This window comes from Pinus tabuliformis, chromosome 6 (genome assembly GCF_031772625.1).
Source record: "Pinus tabuliformis cultivar Carrire ecotype Pingquan chromosome 6, CPIR1, whole genome shotgun sequence".
NCBI lineage: Eukaryota > Viridiplantae > Streptophyta > Pinopsida > Pinales > Pinaceae > Pinus > Pinus tabuliformis.
This window is the reverse complement of record NC_142292.1, coordinates 1,737,875,998-1,737,884,491: the sequence shown is the minus strand read 5'-3', so window position 1 is coordinate 1,737,884,491 and position 8,494 is coordinate 1,737,875,998. Positions and strand designations below refer to the sequence as shown.

The 8,494-nt window shown below is 33.9% G+C and overlaps 1 pseudogene; it reads left to right on the top strand.

The window, feature by feature from the left end:
* Nucleotides 1–7,476: 7,476 nt before the first annotated feature.
* On the top strand, nt 7,477–7,644 carry LOC149265844 (hydrophobic protein RCI2B pseudogene; annotated as a pseudogene).
* Nucleotides 7,645–8,494: the final 850 nt, after the last annotated feature.

Here is an 8,494-nt window from a genome sequence, read left to right as displayed (position 1 = left end):
TAAGGGGTATGTTTATAGGTTGTTAGTATTTGTGAATGCTGATTTCAAATTAATAGACATGATGTCTTGATTTTTGGAAGATTTGACTGGCGGTGTATGAATTATATGCCGCTTACATGTTGATTTCATGATACCTACTTACATCCTTGTATGTTAGGTCACAATTTTGAATATTTTGATTTCATGTATCAGTGTTGTAGGTTGATTACAAGAATTGATCTTTTACGTTCGACTACATGCATTTATGCATAGGTGTAGTTGATTTGATATTGCTCATGCAAATTGTTAGTTGCACGTTGCAATGTGTACAATGGAGTAATGGTTGTTGTCATGCATGAGGTAATCGTTTGTGTAGTTGATATGGTCATGCATTGATGATTGGACTTTAGCTGGAATGATGTCTTTATGGTTTGGTACTCATTTTTTATGTCTGTATATGTAGTTGTTATGCATGTATGGTCTTGGTTATCATTATTCATGTATAGTAGGTCAAGCACGCCTTGTGAATTCATTGTATGCAATTTAGGTCATCACGATGTTGTTGGTTGTTATGATGCTAATGTGTTGGCTGAGATAGAACAGGAGATGCATATCATCACAATGAGGTTACAACATTGGAATTTGGGGTAAGAGAAGATTGTCATACAAGTATTGTATGTTCGACATGCAGGTATGTAGGTTAAGGATTGTTATATGCATTAGGATTATAGACATTAGGTTATGTACACGCCTTTTGTTGTTATGGTTATATTCATGATATATGTTAGTTGATCAGTGTAGTTATATGCACATGAGTAAGATAGTCAAGAATTATAGTAACTTGTAGTTGTATGCATTTCTCTTGTTTTTTTATATTAGATAACTTGATGATTAGGTTATGTGTTGTTGATGAGCATGATATATCAATTATTATTGTTATATGCTATTAACTTGATGATGAGGGCCATTTCATTGAGATATTGATGTTATAATTTGGATTGGTCATATGTGTGATGGTTATGTTCATTGCCTTGAAGATCTTGATTTTATATGTATTGTGTTAACCTGGTTTGACCTATGCAGATGGTTATGGTTGCGATACTCAGGTATGAGCTAACATATTTGTGATATGGTGTCATATTAATCTAGACTGATCATACATATGTGATTATTATGCATGAATGACACATGCTTATGAGCTTGTAATATGAACATGTTAGTTAGTTACTGTCATGGATATCATGATTTATGTTGACATGGTTTAAAGTTATATCTCACTAACTAGATTGATTATGAAGACAAGATAGCCTCCCCTGAGGTACACTAAGGTGTGAGTTTGCTTATGTATTATACTTGGTGTTTCATAGTTGATTATGTCGTTTATTTGGTATTTTATTGTTTGGTGCCTATTATGTCATCTAATTGATTTATATAACATGGTATGTTTGCAAGTGGTTGAATGACTGATGAATTTCTTAATATGAGTATGTGTTCAAATGATTTTTTTTTATTATACTAACATGTATGTGTTGAGATAGTTGATATGTACTTGAATGTAGTTGATAGTTGTAGCATTATGTCTAATGACTATGGATTATAACATAATTGTTTGTAAAAGTTGATTTCAAATTGATAAATATGATTGTCTTGATATTTTGAACATGTAGTTGACATGGTTGAGCATGATGCAGGGAGTTGCATGGCAAGAGAGGTTGCCATGAGATCTTGAAGAAAGCTCGGCTTGAGCTTTCCCTGGGAACCATGGGGATTGAGTCATGGTGTTTGTTTTTAGTCTTGTGCTTTTGGTCTTTTATGAATTTTTGAGCTTGATTTGTGGCTTTGTTTATGTCTAGTGTATGGCCATACCACTTTGTTTGTGGAGTCATGTTGTTATTGGTTTTTAAGGTCTTCTTCTTGTTTGTTTCTTGTCTTGCCTTTTACGTTTTGAGTCTTAGGAATTGATTGGGAAAGAGGAAAATTACTATAGCTCGAGGAGAGCTATGTGGTACCCAAGAGGTGATGTAAGACTCATATGGAGCTTGGTGTATGAGTAAGCATAGTGGAAGGTAAGACTGACAATCGGTTGGACTAGTTTGGTCCATTGTGGTAAATGGACAGAAGTAGTGCAAACATGAGAAAGGTAACTAGAAAAGGTAAAGTAAATGGATCAGAGGTGTCATATGCTTTGGCTATGTTGGGAACTATTTCTCTCAATGCCTGTGCATAAATAAGGAATTTCTTTTAACCTAGACCTTATGTTATCTGGTAACTATTTTTTGATCATGATTATGTTGAAGTTTATATATGTATACATGTATGTATGTATGCCATTGCCTGACAGGATAGTGATTGTTTTATGCTAAAATTTATATATATACATATGTATCCATGTATATATGTTACTATATGATAGGGTTGTCATGGATCATTCTTGTGGAGGAATGATTGCTTATCCAGGAGAACAACATGAAGAGGTTCCTGGTCTTACGAGGAATCAATTGGGAAGAATAGTCACGACAAATATACGAGGTCAGTATCATGTGGATATCATTTGATATTGTATACTTGTATTATTCCTATGTCTATGTTATAACAAGTAATATTGAAGGATATATCAGCAAAGTGAAAGTAGTGTGGTTTGCGGCATGCTAGGATAAGCATGGATGAGATACCAGAAGCAAGGTTTTTTGGTAAGGACAGTGTGTTTTTGGATGTGTGGTACTATCATTATGCATATGTTGTATATGTTGTACATGTTGCATCTATGATGGGTGCACTTGTGGTGTTGTGTATGCATAGCATGTGTACATGTTATTTATGCAATGTTATGTACAAGATGGTACAAATAAGGTTGTGTGAATATTTCATATGGGGTGTTGTATACATATTGTACTGTCTTCATGATGTATATGAGGTGTGTGTGCATATGGTGCTATGTGCATGTTGGATATGCAGTGCTGTGTATGGATGATGCTATGTACATGTTGGATATGCAATGCTATGTACGCTTCATGTTGCTGCATGTTGTACATATGGTGCTATGTACATATGGTGTTGTGCGCATGATTGTAAAAGTGGTGTTGTGAGCATGTGGTGTCGTTTACATGTTGTACATAGGGTGCTATGAGCATGCAGTGATGTGTACATGTCATGCATGTGATGCTATGCACATATGGTGTCGTGTACACATCGTGCATGTGGTCCTGTGTACATGTGGTATTGTGTACACGTTGTACAATGGTGTAGTGTGCATGTGGCATTGTGTACACGTTGTGCAGGTGGCGCCATGTACATGTGATGTTGTGAACATGTTGTGCAGGTGGTGCAGTGTATAGGTGGTATCATGTACATGTTGTACATATGGTACTAGTGCACGTGGGGTATTGTGTGCATGTCATACATGCTGTGTTGAGGGCATGTGGTATTATGTATGTGCATCATGTAGTCATGGTATTACAGCGTGCATACTTGTTGTGTGGCACTCTGTGTAGGTAAATGTATTGGGTGGTAGTTCACATCGAGTATAGATGGAGGCATTGTATTGTATACACTAGTTGTAGGCGTATGCATTGTACGTCAGGTGTAGGTGCATGCATTGCATGGTGTTGTGTGTCAGGTGTGGCTTTATTTGTGTGATGCACACTATGTGTATGTGCACCTAGTTGAGGAGAAGGCACTATGTGTTTGTCTAGTGTAGAAACTGAGCCATAGTGCATATGGAATAAAGACGAAGGTAGAAGCTAAGGATTGATGAAAGGATAATGTTGGGCCTCCAAAATGTCTTCAAAATGACATCCACTTTCACCTTTATCGCCACCATTTCACTCACATGTTGCAACTCCATAACCATATAATCTTTCATTAGCCACCATTTTTATAAATATATGGGTTAGGATCCTTATTTACCAAAGTTATTTATTTTATGTGTTTAAAGTGAATTTATGATTAAAAAATAGAAAATTAACATGGTTTCATGTATCTATATATGTGGCTTGAGTTTCATGACATGTGTAGGTCATTTGGAAGCTTCCAAGGCACCCTTATGTGGCCTCCAATGCTCAAATTCGAATTCCCTTCAAAGGAGATTTAGATAAAAGTCAAAGAAGGATATGTGTCATATTTGGATTGTAACTCTATGAGGTGTCTCATCATTTCTTATTTGGATTAGAACTCTATGAGACACTTAGGGGATATGTGTCTCATTATGAGCTATTTGGTTGTAACTATATGAGATTTTAATGGAACTTCATTAAATAGGGTAGCTTCTTATGTTTTTTGTATAAATAGGAGAGCCTTCTCCTTTGAAAGGCATGTGTAACGTTGGAGAAATGTTCATGTTTTTAATAGAGAATTTGGGGCTTATACTTGGAGATTTGAAGATTTAGTTTTGCTTGCATATGGAGCTTCTTCACTTGCCATCCTCATACACCATTGGAATGGCCATCTAATGATTGTGAGATTTAATTGCTTTTATAGATTAAAGTTTATTTGCTTTCTTAGTATTAGTTTTAGAATGACTGTGTAATCTTTGCTTTTCTAAAAACATTTCAATATGGAAGATTTATGTATTTTCTAATTGGATTAAGTTTGAGGCAAGGGCTCATAGTTATTTAGTTTCCTTTCATGTTCTGTTATTTACTTTCTTAGATTAAACCATCAATTCATTGTATAATTGAATAAAGGATCAGGCCAAGAAGGTGACTTCAAATTGGGTGATTGAATGTTCAACCTATGCAATCATTGAGCTTTACTTTTTCGTGCTTTTATATTTGCTTTTAAGATCCTCATTTAATTGCATTAACTGATATTCCTAAAGATCATTCTAAGAAATTGATTTAATCATATTTCAAGATTGAATGGTTGAATATTTGATACATGCAATTACTGAGTTATTTTTTGCACACTTTACTTGCTTTTCTAGGACATTAGAAGTTAAAGTATAAATAGTTGCTTATACATCATCTCAATGCTGGAGTAACTAAGTATACATTAGCTATTTTTGGTTTCACAGGTTAGTTGAATTTCATTATCATTATTTGATTTCATAGATTAGATGAATTGGTTTTTGTTATTTTGTAGTTAGATTGATCTAAACTGAAAGACAATTTCTAGCACATGCAGTGCACGCATGCTTCATGAGTTTACGAAACCCCCAGGTTGACAAATTAAATGATAGACAATCACTTTGCCCCAACATTTTGGCGCCATTGTCGAGGAAGTGTGCATAGGAACTAACTTCCAATTTAGAGTGTATTTTATTTGTTTTTGTTTTTACTAACCATTTATGGACAAAGGATCTAGAATGCAGCCCAAAGACTACATTGAGCCATGGTATCAAAGAGCAGTTACACCACAATATTCATCAATTCTTCAAGAGATCCTTGCGGCAAATCGAAAGGTCAAGTCGATTTCGCATATCGTTACAAACAATTAGGTACATTTTTCAAGTTGGGGTATGAGCATTTCAAAAATTCTAATTTGTAAATGGCTTCATTGGAAGCATGAATATACTTAAAAAAATAAATAAATAAAATTTAAATAGATAGGAAAAATAAAAAATTTATAATTTTTAGGATAAATTTGATGTTTATGGTGCAGTAAGAACCACTCATCTACTAACCCTTTGTAGGAAAAATTTGCAATAAAACAAATGGTTGAGAACAAGGAGCGCAAGTGAAGATCACGAACGATAATTTAAGGTATGAGATCAAGCCTTTTCATTTTATTTTTGCAAAATTTACAGAAGAATCGATTGATAAAATCTTGACTATGCTAACAAAATAAATCTCTCAAGTATGCTCTCCTTCTGCACTTCGTGTGCCCTGAAGGATCAGAAAAAGAAATTGTTTTGTTAGTATATCATAAAAACTATTTAGCTATAGAATGCAATTCTGCAGCTAATTTTTGTTTTCATGATTTGATTTAATTCAATTTGATTTTTCAATAAACTTAAAAATAAAAAAATAAGAAAAAAATATAAAAAAATTCCAAATGCATTTTCTTTATTAATAAATTGTTTTGTTTAAATGAAATATATATGTATATATTTTCAATTTAGAAAAAAAAATGTGTAACATATATAATTTTTAAAACAAAACATTTAAAAAAAATACAAAGAAAAACAAATAAACCAAACAAAACAAATCAAACCCACCATCCATTAAAAAAAAAAAATCAACCCACTACTTGTAAGTGAAAAGCTCACATTGAGTATAAATACAATAAAATGGGTTGGATCTAATAAACCATTTGCATACACGTTAATGAAAAAAAAAAAACTCCAAGGCAAGCATAACAAAGATTGTTAAATACTTGCACTACTAAACAAACGAAGGTCAAAACGATGGCATTGTTTCTTGGCGACTCCAAGCTTTAAGTTTGCGTAGCCTTTTCCATGGTTGGAGCTTCGACATCCAATGAATAATTTTTTTACTCACTGCATTGTATTCCGTCAAATTCCCAAGTCCATGGAAAACAACAAAAACTATGAATAAAATATAAAGTAAAACAAACGTTGATCGAATTCAAGTGGCTCGAGCTTCAATTCAACTTGCAACTAAGAATGTAACTATTGTTTGTATAATGATAAATCAACAGGTGAATTCGTTAAGATCCATTTCTTTTGGAGCAAGAGTCAAGTTCAAATTAAATACAAACCTCAATGCATGTTTCACAATTTCCCAAGTGTGGTTAAGTTGTTTAAACGTTTGTTTTGTTGGCGGCGATTATGGGTTTAGAAGCACATGGAGATTTCATTTAGATTGTTGGGTAAAAAACTGGCATTCAATCTTGACCGCATTTCATTTTTAGTTGCCAAAGCAATGTGAAAATTCAGAAGATCCTGGATGGACTATTCTTTATGAAAACCAAAAACAAACCCGCAAATAAAAAATTCAACCACAACAGTTACCTGAGCAGAGGAAATGCGTAACAAACTTAAAAACTTCAATTTTTAAACGCTATTTCAGGCCAAATGAAAATGAATTTCGGAAAACCGAGACATGGGTTTTTCTCGCGATAGGAAGAGTTAAATAACCCAGAAATGGTTTCCTCAATTTCACAACCATTTGAGTAAAATCTGAGATTCTTCTGGACACTGTTTCACTGACTCCGTGAGAAAAAACGGATTTAGAATTTAATGCACAGATAGATGTTGCGGCCATGTAGAAAGGATCAAATATGATTTTGGATGCTATGGTTGTTTGAGAAATCAAGATTGTGATTTTTTGTTACTGAAATCCATGGATTCGCTGCCACATAAGAAAAACGTGTAAAAAGGAGCGACAAAGGAGATTTGGGGATTTGCCTTGAGATTGCGCTGAGGAAGCTGCTTGCCGATGGTTGAATAGTTTGGATTCGATCTGGCTCTTTGAGAAGGCTGTGGAACTAAAGAAAAGAAGAGCTTAAGACTTCTTTAGACTGGGAGTGGGTTTGTGGTTTATTTTGGTGTATCATCTTGTAATCCAAATAATAAGATTCAGAGTACCAATTTATTTCATCATGGGCAGTGCAACCTTCATATGTATCTTGTTGGCCATACTTTTGCCTTCTTTGGGATCCTTTCTCAAATATGAGTGCCAAGCTAAATTCTGGATATGTGTGCTGCTAACACTTTTTGGGTGGTTACCAGGAATTATATATGCCATCTATGTTCTCACCAAGTGAAAATGGCCATTATTTGTTTGGAGCTCGGTGTCCTATAAATCTCAAAAGTAAAAAGAATTAAATTTGTTTATTCACTTGTTTTTTTTATGCATCTGCTACTGTTTCAAGCACATCGCCCACTACTCAATGCAGTTTGTTTATTGCCTTCATTTTAAGATTCATACAAGAATCATGAATTGTGTTTTGTCATAATTTTGATGTAGTTGCAAATATGCAATTGAGATTGATGCTTAAGGCTCAAAATATATACAGCTTCATATGTTTTTGTTTTTTTTCAAAAATAAAAAAATAAAGATTTTTTTTTTTGAAAGAGGCATTGCAATTATCAGTGGATTTTGGGTCCAGTAAACCACAACATTCTTTCTTGCTCTTTGAATTAATTTTTGTTTATTTACTGACTTGAGTTGTTTGTTCAGGATTTTAGCTACAGAAATTGTGCACATTCTGCAGCTGAACAGCAATTCTGCAGCTGAACAGCAATTCTGCAGCTAATCGACAATTCTGCAGCTGAACAGTGATTCTGCAGCTAATCGACAATTCTGCAGGTGGAAAACAATTCTGCGACTATGCATTTAACCCAATGATTTATTTTTCAAATGATGCATTCTAACCATTTCATCTGCTTACATCATATTTCACTATAGCATCATGTTCCCATGCCACATTTTACATGACAATTTCCATTGTTTCATAAAAATTTCAAAACAGTCTAACTTTCTCATACGACATCAGAATTCGATGATTCAAGCATCGTTGGAAAGATCTCGACGAAATCTACAAATTAGAAAGCTATTATCAGATTTTGAAATAGTAAAGAATAAAGAAATTGTTGAAAAGAAACAACAGGTAA